At 32.0% G+C, this 14,046-nt stretch overlaps 2 pseudogenes; both read right to left on the reverse strand.

The window, feature by feature from the left end:
- Positions 1–2,640: 2,640 nt before the first annotated feature.
- On the reverse strand, positions 2,641–8,177 carry LOC147803097 (uncharacterized; annotated as a pseudogene).
- A 3,558-nt stretch (positions 8,178–11,735) lies between these two features.
- LOC147803098 (uncharacterized) lies at positions 11,736–13,603 on the reverse strand (annotated as a pseudogene).
- Positions 13,604–14,046: the final 443 nt, after the last annotated feature.

A 14,046-nucleotide genomic window follows, 5' to 3' on the forward strand; every position in this document is an offset into this window, starting at 1 on the left:
TCAAACAAGTTAAATGAAGTAAAAGGCTATTGCGGTTAAAAAGAACGAAAACTGAAAAAAGTATTGAGGAGTAGAAAAACAACGCACGTGTGATGTAGCAACATCACAGTTGGTATTCCAGTTCAATTTGCTTATTCAAAGGCTATTTAAATCGTAAAAAGATATAATAAAGATGAATTTCATAATTAAAAGGTGCAGTAAGATTAACAATTAACACAATTAATATTACGTATTAAACAACAAAATAGTAATTACTTGCTATGTTTTTAATTGGAGAAACTGGAAAAAAAACTTTCTTTAATATTTAATATAAATATTAATTAATCATAGTCAAGAACCAATAATAATTAGATGTTATATAGAATGAATTAAATAATTTTGTGTTAAATTCTGTTGCAGTTACAGAATTTTAAACTGTTACTTTATTTTAAGGGGTCTCAGGGATGCTAAACGTTACGTTAAAGCAAAATATTCGATCATTTTTCGACAGATCACTGTGAGTTAAGAAATAGCTCTAGAGTCCCAAGTTTTTAAAGACATATATAAATATGTTTATAGTTAACAAGCATATTTACATTTTTGAAAATTTCTTAAAATTAATTATTTTGTAGGGTTTTAAATATTTTGAAAATATCTTAATTTTTTCAAAAATAAATGCCATTGCACGCACAGTTTCATTAATATTGATTTTAAAAAAAATCGAGTTGAAAGTTTAGATATTTTGATACAATTTAAGCATTAAAAGTCAGTATGATCAAAATACAGTTAGTTACTATTATGAAAAATAACAATTTATATTTCTATTGTATGATTTTAACTCAATGAGAAGAAAATAAATAGGTAAATACCATTCAAAAGAAAAACAAATTTATAATGTTTTATTTTTCAAAAGTATTTGATTTAAAAATAAAACACTGTAATGTTTCAAATACATATTACAACATAGATAGGATATCTATAAGATGAACAGATATTAAAAATTTCTATAAAACAACTCTTGCATTGCTCAGGAAAAAAAAAACGGCGTATAATAAAACTAAACATTAAAAATTCGAATTCATTCATTCATTGCTTGCATTAGAACTTAAAGTATAAAACTGATTTTTATACATAAAATTCACTTTTAAAACTCTCCCACTGCATAAACTGTACCTTCATCGTTCAAATGTTTCTCATTTTCAACCACAAGTTTCATTCTTTTGACTCAACGAGCTTCAAAAGAAGCTGCGGAAGCCCTCTTTTCGGCAACAGTAATTCGTCTTTGGTCAATGTTCCTCAAATTTAAGCACAAGTTTTTATTTATTTTCATCCCAAGTTTACTAAAAATAGCACCAAAACACTGATATCCATCATTAAATACACAAGTTGCTAGATTTGCAGCTATCTCAGCAACGTGTAATCCGCAACCAATAGTTTTTGGGCAATATTTTCAAGTAACTGAATTGATGCTTTCATTGGGATTTTGAGTTTTACCTCCCAAGCAACGTCTCAAAAATTCTGTTTTATACAGTACGGCAAATAAAGGTTTTACTACATCTTCCACTGCTTTAGCAATCACTTACTTGTGTTTATATTTCGCTGTTTAACCTCTGATTACTGCAGCATTATACTTAACACCAAGTATTTTCGTCCTTGGGACAAATCGTCCTTGAGCATTGGCTCATCATCTGTGGAAAAGGTATGGCCCTAAACTGCCCATATAGACAATCTCATGGAAGCCACACTATTTTTGTTTTCACGTATAGCATTACCATAATATACAGTCAGTTTCTGTATTAGAGAATCCGCCAATCGTCCTTTACCACCAATAGTTTTACCATCCGACAATTTTTTTTTACTGGACAATGTCTTTAACTGTCGTAACTAGGATCCCATTCGCTTTTGAACATACCCCACACATTCTTCCTTTTGAATAGGGAAGCTGTCACCAAATGGATTATTTTTAGACATTGCAAAATAAGTTTTCTAGTCACCATCCCCTATGTAGTTTGTATATTTGAGGCCATGAAGTTTTTCAGAACACTGGAAGATATTTAACATGCCATCCACTTTCATTTTTCCGGCACTACCTGAATGATTTTTTACAAAAGGGCAAGTGATTTTGAAGTCTCTTATAATGTATTCCAAATTTTGCACCTTGGTATGCATCTCAAACTTTACAATACGAGGACATAACTGCAATGTCTAAATTCTTGCCCGTTTCCGTACCATCACTGCTGACAGTTGCTATATCTTCACTGGTACACAATTTTTCTGCAGAGACAGCATTAGCCATGCTTTCCTTCGCTACTTCACAGATGGCACTACGTAATTTCATATTTATATTGGGTTGTTCGCTAATTAATGCCTTTTTTTCATGTTTTTTAAAGTGATTTTTTTTATATTAGCAACAAACATTAATCAATGATATATTGACCATTATGTTGGATTACCTTTTGCCACCTTTCGGTAAGTTAAAAAATTACACGTTCGAAGAAGCTTTGGTTTTTAGAAGCGAAGAACTGGTCCAACTCATTTTTAATAGCCTGAAAGTAGACTATACCCTTGCAATTCCACCACACAGAAAGCATAATCTTCTTTTGGTTATATGGCTTTGGATGTCGATTGTGGGGGTTCATCTTGCTTGGTCCGTGATCGTTTTCAGACTACGTTATCGTAAACAATCAATTTTTCATTATCCGTTATGCTTCTTTTCAGAAATGGGTCGTTTTTGTTACGATTCAGCAAAGATTCGCATATGTTAATACGTTTGGTGAGGTGGATTTCCTTTAATTCGTAAGGAACCCAAACATCCAGTTTGTTTACGTAACCAAGCTCTTGTAAATGCAAGTAAACGGTTGAATTCGATATGTCGAGCTTCTCTGCTATCTCTCGAGTTGTCATACGCCGGTTAGCTTCGATTAAGGCCTTTATTTTGTCGTCATCAGCAGTGATTGGACGATCAGTATGTGGTGCATCTTGCACATTAAAATTTCCAGCACGAAAGCGAGCAAACCAACGCTGTGGCGTTCAGTAAGGCAGTCCTCACCATAAACTTCACACAATTTCTTCCGAGCTGGCACCGCATTTTTACCCTTTCGGACGTAAAACAATAAAATATGACGATAATGCTCTCTTTGAGTGTCCATTTTCAACTAAATTTTTAATCAACTTGTTGTTTACTAATGACGCTCTGGTTTTGACTAAAGAAAGTCTAATCTTTAAAATGGTATACAATAATATAAGCTACACAATCACTACTACAATAAATATGCAATTCAAGTCATCTATGAGAAAAAAACGACATTAATTATCGAACAACCCGATATTATCATAGGTCTTTTGTTCGACAAGGCATGGCAAGCTCATCAATCTACAAAACATTTGTAAATCATTCAGTCCTTTCCCAATAGTCCCATTGCTAAAACTGAACACTGATTTATTTCTGATGCATTCATTTTAATACCTATTTTTTGACGGATTGATAAAGAGTCAATAGTTTTACACTTTTGGTACTTAAAATCAAAAGTGGAAGCCAAACTCCTTGTAGATTTCTCAACAATGTTATACTGCTCATGGCAGACGACACGACACATTTATAATTTTATTTAAAAATAAATTTAGATCAATAAGTTTGTAGCCAATAAAATTTGAGTCTACATTTTGACATATTAGACTCAAGTTTTTCTTTTCGCAAAGATAACTTCCTACTGGATGCATTAGGAATCACTTTCCTTTTCAGAAAATGTTGTTTACCGGCTTCTTCTTTAACATGTTTATTTCCAAAGAATTTTCTCTTTTTATATCGTTGTCCAGATTTTCGTTGACAAACAGAAGCATTCATATTTAAATGAATTCTCGAGCATATATAATCATGATTGAATCAATAGAAATTAAAATAACAATAAAAAAAATAGCAGTTGAGTCGAGTTGAGAAATAACCTATTTTCACTTGCTCGTATTGAACAAAATTAATAAAAAGTCACTACAACTATCAAAACACTGAGAAATGGGATATCGAAACTGCAGACGAGAAATTTTCCGGAATTTTCAGTTGGACTCGCAATCACCCCTGGATTTTAAAATTATAATATTAAAAAATTTAATAATGCTGCATACCTTAATTTACTACACTTTACTCGTAAATATAAGTAAATTTTATTCATATATTCTTCACTGTTGAGCGCCATAAAGAACCTCCCTCTAGGCCCTGCCAGTGCCCTATTTTTGGTCCGTAAACCGGGACTAGGAGTTAGCTCCCCTTACAAAAGCATAAAAAAAATTCAAGTAAATGAATAAATACAATAAAATATTTATATAAATGCAATTTAAAATATATATACAAAATTTTCGAAGAATTCCTGAAAAAGATCTATAGTAAAAGTATTAAATTATCTAAAAGTAATAAATGTTAAAAAAAAAAAATCCTAATTATACAAAAAAAAAACTAAAAAGAGTAGCATTACATTATATTAGGTAAAAAAATGAGCAAAATAAACATCAGTTAATGTTTAAAAAAAAAAAACAATTATTCTGAGCCGGAAAAACTTCAATCACAACATAGCTGTTGTCAAATGATGAAAATATAACAAGTTTAGCTTTAACTGCTCCTGTCAAATACATTCCCAGCTGGACCTGGCCATAATAAGTATGCCTAGGTTTCAGAGCATATTGACCAGTCTTAGCGTCAACATAAAGATATGGTAAGGAGACTATTGCCGTTGTTACAGTCTCATTTCTCATATTGAACGGACATTTAATTTCGAATAAAATTAAATTTCCATCTTCAAAATAAAGTCCATCAGGACTATAACCAAACCATGGCATCTGGTCACGCACTATCAATCCAAAACAGAAGACTTGGACATTTTGATCAGAGGAAAAGATGTACCTCGCTCTCTCTTTCATTTCCAGTCCATGGAAAGTAGAAGCATTTCCAGAAAAAAACATCTGTTGCAGAGGCAATTTTCTTTTTCCAATCAGGATTCTTATTCCTGCTATAAGTAAAAAGGGAGTAGCAAGTAGACCCTGTTATTCGTTTCCTACGCTCACAAATCCAACTATACCCTTACTTCTGTAATGCTAGGTTCCGCACTTCTTGTTTCGTGAGGCATACTTTTTCCTGGAAAAATTTGGCTGTCACATCATCCAGATTTGGAATGCTGATGATAGCTTAACTGCTAGAAAAAACTTTTTTCCAGGACAGCAGATTCTTCCAAATTTTCCTTCTCGACTACATTCCTAAAACAAAGCAAAAGACATGACATAAATAATTCATTGTAATTCAGGAATTTTATTATCTACTTTGAGAATTTTTTATTTTTGGAAAAGATACTCATGGTTTAAATAATCATAGCAAAAGCTTAATTATGTAAATGTTTAAAATAAGAAAAATGTTTTATTGAATGCTGATCATTATGGAATGGTTTCATCTATATTAAACTGAAGTGCGTAGTATCTAATAGAGTTTAAACTTTTTTTTTCATCAAACACTGGTCTTATATCCTATTTTCTCAGACTTTCCTAGGCATGCCACTGTCTGTGTCAAGAGATTGTGAATACTTAGCATTTATTTTCGTGGAGGTAGCTATATACTAGACATATGATTTTTACACTAATTTGGAGAATTATGCAAAACAATAACTAATAACCCAAAAATTTATTCCTAAATTATTCATTCAAACACAGTATTCTTTCACAAGGATTTGTCACAAATCTATGCAAAATTCAGCATAAAATTGCCTAATTCTGAAATGGTCATCATTTGAAAAAATCATCTGCTAGGTAAAATGGCGTTTCTTTTTATTTATACTTATATATTTCAATCAGAAGCAACGTTGCAATATATTTCTTCGTTATATGTTTGACTACAATTAGTTAGAATCTTGTTTAAATATAGGAAATTAATAATACATGAAAATTTTCAATTGTGTATTTCAGTAATCAGCTCTTAGAGCAATAAATTCGCAATTCTTTTACCGAAAAAGAGCATCAAAATGAAAAATAACTTACACAATAGGCTTTGGTGTAGTTAAATAACAAGCTTTATGTCTGGCGAGAGCTGAATTTGGACAGTCTTTTAAAATCTTTAACTCATAAGAGCCAAGTACATCCTCACTGAGAGAGACGGCATGATCTTTTTTCTGTGAAGCAGAACAGAAGTCTTGCCAAGGCAAAATGTCATTTTTTTTTTTACAGATGATTTCTGCTTATCCCAATAACAAGACATATCAGTAGTAGATATTTCCTCTAACGAAGAAACTGCATGCCTAAAATTAGAAAAAAATTATATAACTAAACCTTGAAGATTTTAGTATTTCACCTGCATATGAATTAAGACCTCCTTGGGAGGCCATTTCCTTCCAAACTATTGATATTTTTAACAATTCGACAAAAGCACCAACTGCTGCTAACATTTACCTACAATTTTTTAATGCACACCGGGAACAATATAGAGATTTTAATTCAATTTTTACAGATGGCTCTAAAAACCATGACCATGTTGCAAGCGCTGCTGTTACCCCTATCTCTACAATATCTGAAACATTACATTCGCAATGCTCCGTATTTACATCTGAATGCCATGCAATTTATCTGGCTCTCCAATATATTTCCTCTCCAAGTATTAAAAAATGGTTAATATACTCAGATTCAAAAAGTTGCCTTATAAAATAAATAAATAAATTCACATTCCATTATAAATAATACTTTAAATTTATACACCACTTAACTCCTAAAAGAATATGAAATAATCTTCTGTTGGGTACCAGGCCATGCTGGCATTTCAGGCATAACAGCAGATTACGTAGCTAAGTCAACTAACAATATAGCAAACAACCCACTTACTTACACAGATATCAAAAATGCGATTGACAATCAACAGTATTTACACTAGCAAAATGATTGGGAAAATGAAATAAGAAATAAATTACACGACATTAAACCTTCTATAGAATCTTATAAAAGTCTAAACATAAGTCGAAAGCAGGAAGTAATATTAAATCGCTTGCGCATTGGACACTCTCGAATAACTCATAAACATCTTTTATTAAACGAACTCATAAACATCTTTTTTTAACGAACCTGCACCTGAATGTTCTCATTGTAGGGAACCGCTCACTATTAAACATATTTTAATCAAGTGTAACAAATTTAAAACACAGAAACAACGCCATTTTGGTAGCTGTAATCCAATATTGAATTTCTTAATTGGGGATAAACCACACAATGACATTTTTAACTATCTAAGGGACATTGGTTTTTACAAATCAATTTAGCTTTAACTTATAGAAGAGTGTTTCTTTTAAAACAAGTTGTAGGTGCGGTTTGGCCAAAAGTGGCTTTTGCGCCAATAAATCTAAACAAACAAATAACTAAAAAGTTTTCATTCAATGACCTTTATACACACAAATTTTATACAAGGATTTGTATATGATTGTTGAATACCTTTTGTACCTAACATTGACCTGAATTGAAACATAACTATTATTCTAGTCACAAAATAATAATTAATGAATCTGAAATGAAGTAAACTAAGTTACTAAGATTTGATAAGCAAAATGCAAAACAAAATTTTAAAAAAATTATAGCAAATTGATCTTACAATAAGATAAAAATCATTGTAATAAATAATTTGGCTAATAACTCAGCAATTAAATTGAACACTTTTCAACAGCCTAATTATGTATAATTAGGCTGGTTATATCTGCTTTAAATATGTTTTAAAGCATAACTTCACAAAAGAACTATAAAGAATAAAACGATACAATCAACCTGGCATTTTCTATCCATACATTTTTAATCAATAACAATCTGAGTACTAATTTTACTGAGGCCATAATTAGATGATTATGTTGATCAAATTTCTGAAAAAAAATCTACATTCTGAATTCATGATTACACAGTATAATCTAGGTACTAATATTACTGAGATCGTTATTAGAGATTCTGTTGATCATGTTTATAAAACGTGTTTATACTCTGAATATCTAAACATTATATAGAGGTTCTGTCACATTGTTCGGCAAACTAATAGAAACAAAATTGAATTTCATGAAATTTTAAGAAATGATAAACATTACATAAAAGAAAATACCCAATTTCCTGTTACAATACAACAACATTACAGCCGCATGTTTGCAGACACCAGCAGGACAACTGCAATTAAAATGTGATATGCCGTATCCATTTCCAGACATTCTTTTAAATAAAGCACCTTCAATTATGTACGGAGAAGTATTTAACCTCGTAGAACGAAGGCAAACCGCTTAAATAATTCTTCTCCGCGGTAATGGCTGCTTTACAACACCACATGTCATAATGTGGTTTGAATTAGTAATTTTTTCACCTTCAGTGATGCTCCTGGATTTCTCGTCCTTTTCCAGATATGCTAAAATGTCTAATAATTTAATAAAATCCATCACTGGACAATAAAATTAAGCTAGCTAGTAAAAAATGCTAATTAATCACACAGTTATACACTGGAAAACAGGTACAACATCAGATTGTATTTATTGTAAAACTAAAATAAATAAATAAATCACTTCAAATATAATGAATGTATAAATGTAGTGGTTGAGGTTGTATTTCATTTACCAATTTCGATATATTTGGTACATTGTTGCCGGTTGATATTCCTAAAATTGATTCTAAATGTCAATTTCCTTCTTAACTTGGATCTGTTTAAATCCCGCAAAAGAAAATATTCCTTCACGGATATATGTGCTACCAAACGTTATAGCACTTCTATTTGCCTTTTTATTTCAATTCAGATGGCAAGGTTCTCTAAATTTCAATTCTCTGAATATCAGAAGTATTTAGATTAATTAGCTCGAGCTGAATTTATTCTACGGCTTCATCAACTGAAGTAACAAATCGGTCGTCAAACAGTTTTAGTTTCTCCTTTTTTTTTTTTATTCCAAATGAATCTTAAGAGTATTTTCATTTGGAATAATCTAGGACTTTATCTGGACATGCGTCTTTTTCTTTTTTCAGATAAGGAAAGTCAACAAAATTTTGGCCCTCTAGTTGTTATAAAAACAAGCTAATAAATAACTTGATTTTTTCTCTTTAATTTCGTATTCAAATCATTTAAATGCCCGGTTATATCAACTAACAAAGCCAGATCACGGCCAAATTCTTCTTTCAAAACCAATAGTTGGCTATCCTTTCTTTTCAAGGAATTCTATTATTTCATTCAACAAATCAGCAATTTTAAAGTTTCTCCTCGAATCAGCCTTCAAATTAAATTCCAAATCTTTAAACAATGCATTAATCATTATACAATTTGACAGCATATCCTTAAACTGACCGTGGTTCAGCGCATGTGAACTAATGCGTATATGCCTCTGTAGAAAGCTTCACGAATCTTTTCAAACCCGAATTGTTTGTCACAGAGCTGTTCTTGGTGCAGAGGTAAGATATTTCTTTTTTCGTAAATGCTGACGCAGTAACCGACAATTTTTATTTCTCAACCCTATCTTTGATGGATACTGACTATTTAATTAAGATCAAAACTTTGACGTTAGCCTAAATTTAATATTAACGGTAAAATGTTTGCACCAGTTGTGCTGTTTACTGGAACTCATTGCGACTAATTCTTCGGATGCGTCAAAATTGTCAGTCGCGCCTCTAACAAATAGTAAAAGCTGTGCCGTCGAAATTATATCCGTGGACTCATCAACTGCAAAAGAAATATATTTAAATTTAGTTTGCAGCTGTTATGCCAAATCCTCTGACAGATTTTCACCTTTTCGCTGAATTGTTGTTCTAATTTACCGAAGAATTTTGAATTTGTTGGCAATATCGAGGCAAAGAGTTGTCATTAAACATTTTTTTTTATAAAAAAAAATCAATATAACTGAAAGGTTGTCCCATTTTGGCGATAATTGCTGCGATTTTTTAACTGACGCAATCGTCTAATACAGTGGAGGCTTTTTTAAACGAAAATGATTAAAAATTTCAAATTTGCACGATGATTTGCCTTGTAATGTTGGGTGTTTGCTCTCACAGAGTCTTATTAGATTACACCCCTTGCGTGTACTGACAATTGAATTGCATATTAAGCATGTAATATTTGCAGATAGCAAAAAAACAAAGTTTCTATGAATCGGAGAAGTAATATTCTGATGAGCTGTTTTCCTTTTACTCATGATGAAAAATCAAAATCTCATTTATGATAAACTTTCTTAAAATGGCAGTTTCAAGAACTGAACTAAACTGTCAAAACTCGAAACCAAACGGAAATTTTCGATTCTAATTCCCATGTTAGAAAAAAAGCGATAAAGGACGAGGAACTAAGATGTGCTGTAGCTTATGAAGAAATTTTTTTCCATAGGCTATGATTTATTTTTGCCCTACACCCAAGACAAAAGATCTTGATGGTTTCCTTTCAAGATGGTAAAATCTTGAATTCCCATCATAAACCAACATACATCAAATCTGCCAAACATCCCAATTTAGGAATTGGCACCTCTTTTAAGTTGGACCGACATACTATGATGGATTTTTTATGTTGGGCCATCATAGTATACCCAACATAGCAGGATGGGTGTTTATAAGGGACCAACAAATGAAATCAATCAAGATCCTATATAGTTTGTTGGTTAAAATTATAATTTTCCGTCGTAAACTATTATGCTCTTTGTCTGGACGATCAAGACTGCCCAAAATACCGATATTGAAATTGACACATATTTATATTGGGCCAACACAAATTCCAACATAATTTGATAGTTTTTTTTTATCCCGAGACAAAATTCTTGATGGGACCATCAAGATATTTTGATGGTTTATGTTGGTTTCTTGTTGGCCCAACACACTACTTGATGGGAACAAACATCCAATAATTCCCATTATGTGATAATAGATTTTGATGGGCCAACTAACTTCCAACATGCCGTGTTGGAAGATGATATGTTACTATATGTTGGTTAACCAACTTGTTACGTTTGAATTTATTACGCCAACAACTTCCATCATCTCATGATGGAAACTGTTGCTTTTGTACTATGATGGTCAACCAACATGTTATATTTGAAATGTTTGGGTCAACAAACTTCATTATCTCATGATGAAAAATTCTGTTTTAATGACTTTCAACTATCAAAAAATTTTTATTTTTAGTGAACCAACACGGACGTACTGATTTATCATTATTAGTAACCTAGCAAGTACTAGTAACCGATTACTATTAACCGATTGTCATATAGGTAATCTATCGAAATTTATCACAGACTCATTTTTATATTTTAAAACAGACTTTCAACAAGAGACACAATTCTGAGTTGAAATTATGTCCCCATTGGAATTATCTTCTGCACACTTGCCATAACTATCAAGCACATTGATGATATATTTTAAAAATAAACCATTACAAATAAATGAGGAACACACATTTTCAGGTAGGGGTCTTGAAATTATGTATTCCTCAAAATAAACAAAAACTTTATTTGTGTTTGAATTTTTTTAATAGCATTAATTTTGCCAAACTTATTACTTGATGTAATTATTAGAGATTCTGATTTCGTAACAGCATAAGTTCGATTTTTTAAAATAAACTTTAAAATAATACATTAGAAAACAAATTAACATTATGATATTCACTGTTTAGTAGTGATACAGATTTTGTAAATGATTTGCTAATCAAAGTAATTGCCCCAACATCAATTCCTTTTTTGTGTTTGGAATTTTCACGTAATCCCTCTACATCACATCCCAGTCCAAGACACTGTGTTACATGCAACAGAGAATGAACATTAAATGCCATAAAATGTTCCCCATAGAGGTCTTGGGCACCAAGGACAAATTTTAAAAAAAAAACTGTCCACTTTCTGCAGTTCCTGCATTGTTATAGATTTCTTTAGCAGTAAAAATAATCTTCCAATTAAATAACTTACATGTTCAGAATATTTCTTCGGCAAAAGATCTGTTAGTACCGGAAGACAGACGTAGAGTAGAAAGTTTCGCCATTCACTGGCTTTATACAATTTTCGTTCGCAAATTGATCTGGGAACACGTCCCACATACTGAGGCATTATCGTGGATGACATCCTAGCATTAACTTCGTGTACAAATTTGGGATTACCGAAGTAATAGTCATTTCGACTGCTTGTGGAATCAAACCATAAACACACAATTTTCTTGATAACACCAAGAAAAATGCTATGCATGCTATCTAGGGAAAATCCTTGAACAACATTGAAATAGGTAATTAAAGGGGAAGGACCTTTAATTCCAAATTTACTTTTCCCAGATTTAACTGCCTCGACAACCAGCTCAGTGCATTCTTTATACAAAAGCGTATCTCTGATGCAGTACTTGACTGTACCATCAACAGTAAAGCCTGGGTGGATGCACCAGGAGCAGCCATAGAAACCATTGTATTGGGTGCTGTTCTATAAACATGGGCGTGCAACAGAATCAGCACAGCAACAAGCTGGAAGTAAATACTGGTTCTTTTTTGCCAAACCACAAGCCTGTGAGCATTACAAAATTATTCCGTTGTTCAATAGGTAGCTTATTAAGTGTTGCAAATATTGTCCACACCGAGCCCTTTGAGTTTTTGTGCATTGCCATGCCATCAATGCAAAAATTATAGGTGAGACTATGCCCTTCATTTAAATGTTGCAATTTTTTGTACAATCTACCAACAGTTATATCTGTGATGGACTCTGAATTCTGAACAACAGGGTCCAAAGCAAGTTTGTTTTGCAAGCTGTCATTATCTTTAATAAATTGTGATAATTGATTTTCTAAGTCAATGCTTATGAAAGAGTTTTTTTGAGAATCAACCACATTCACCTCAGTCTCACAATATTGGCAAAGAACAGTTTTCTCACTGCCTGAAGCATCATTTACACAGTTGGAGCAATTTCTGCAAAAAAAGCGATGCTTTTAAGTACTTGGGTCCAAAAATATTTTTTAAACTATTAAGAGATTTGGGAAGTTTGTCGCCAATAATGAGATTAAATAATTCAACCAAATCAACAATTCCAACATCTGATGTCGAAAAGCGAAATTCAATATCATGACAATTAATTCGCCCTTCGATTTTTTCACATGTGATTCTATATTTTCCTAAAACCGTGATTCTTTTAAGCAATCAGAATCCTTAAGAACAGGATCATCGGCAGCCTAAAATATAAACATATCATTAATAGCCTGAACAAAAGTAAACATATAATTGTTGATAAATTTTGTTATCTCTCATTAATAACTCTAGAAGTGAATGTAAAAAATAAAAAAAAATACCTTGCAACACATGCTTTATTTTGATACAAGATGAGAGAGATTTTTATTTACTTTGTAATTGTGTTCTACTTAATAGTAAATAAATTAAAATCAAAAAATGATTTTTTAAGTAAAAATTTAAGTTTAGCATTGATGCCATGAATCTGCTTAAACTGCTCTTTTATAACATCTATTAGTTTTTACACTACACAATTCATATCAATGTTATACTAGAAATTTATTTTTCTTATTAAATTCTAAAGGAATATCATCTTAAACCTTGAACATTGTTAAAATGGAGTTGAATTAGGACTCATATACGAATACCTACAATGCATGTATATATACTTACATACATGCTATGCACAACTTACTTTTTCTCTTGATAAACCATAACAGAATATGCGATTTTTTATTTTACGGAACACATTGATTTAAGTTGTTCGTATTCGTGAAGAAACACGTCTGGGGGTGCAGATCGCAACGCCCTACTGCGAATATATCAAGCACTAATACTGTCTCGTCTTGATTACGCATGTGCGGTTGGTTCGAAACTAAACTGTGGTAACTCAAAAAAGCAAGTTTTTCAGGAGAGCTATTTCTAACTTTCCGCGCTAATGCGAATCGCTCCAATGCGAACGATTTATCTGCTTGATTTTATGGAACTATGAAGATAACTCGTTGTTTCTCTGAAAGGGAGATTTTTTTTAGTTAGTACGGTTTAGTTTCAAAGCGACGATATGGCACTGCTTCCGCTTCTAACTTTAGACGCTTGGATACAGTGCATCATGCTGCCTTGCGTATATGTAGCCCCATCCGCACGTCCCCTGTTGAAAG

Source organism: Parasteatoda tepidariorum, chromosome 10 (genome assembly GCF_982258835.1).
Source record: "Parasteatoda tepidariorum strain Cologne lab strain chromosome 10, Ptep-v5.0, whole genome shotgun sequence".
Taxonomy (NCBI): Eukaryota; Metazoa; Arthropoda; class Arachnida; order Araneae; family Theridiidae; genus Parasteatoda; species Parasteatoda tepidariorum.